Below are 783 nucleotides of genomic sequence, written 5' to 3'. Positions count from 1 at the left end.
ATTTACACAATGGAGTTCTATTCAGCAGTAAAGAAAGATGAAATAATGAAATTTGCAGGTAAATGGATGGATCTAGAAACTCTTATACTAAGTGAAGTAACTCAGAGTCAGAAAAACAAACTATGTATATTCTCCCTCATATGTGGATCCTAACTCCAAATCCTTTTAAATTCCAGGTCCTTTTAATAAAATAATGCTATACAGCAGTCCCTTCTGCATGAAATAACTACCATCACCATGACTTCAGCTGAGCCTGATCGCTAAACATCGTCACAATTGGGCTTGTTGACAGTTGTGCTCATTCATTAAGGAGGGACAAACAGGGTCATTGGACCTCACTGGAGTATTCGGCCACTCTTCCCAGCCAACTGTATGTAATTTGGCCCTAATCACCCATGGCCTCCTGGATTTGGGGAGGGCTAAAGTATACAATCTGGAGAAGTCTAGGAAGAGAAGGCATGACCTATGCTGGGTAAAGGCTTTCCAATGTACATACTCTCAGGTCATACATACACCTCAGCAACCCCTCAGTTATCTCGGTAAGTGTCTTAGTTTGTTTCTTCATTGCTGGGACAAAACACTCTGACCAATACCAACTTGGGGAGGAAAGAGTTTATTCATCTTACATCTCCCAGGTCACAGTTCATCAGGGAGCCCAAGGTAGGAACTCAGGGCAGGAACCTGGAGGCAGGAGCTGGAGCACAGGCCATGGAGGAACGCTGCTTACTGGCTTGCTCCTCTGGCCCCTGCTCAGCCTGCTTTTTTATGCAACACAGGCCCACC

Source organism: Nannospalax galili, unplaced genomic scaffold, assembly GCF_000622305.1.
Source record: "Nannospalax galili isolate Female #2095 unplaced genomic scaffold, S.galili_v1.0 scaffold471, whole genome shotgun sequence".
NCBI classification, from domain to species: domain Eukaryota; kingdom Metazoa; phylum Chordata; class Mammalia; order Rodentia; family Spalacidae; genus Nannospalax; species Nannospalax galili.
This window is presented reverse-complemented; position numbering follows the sequence as displayed.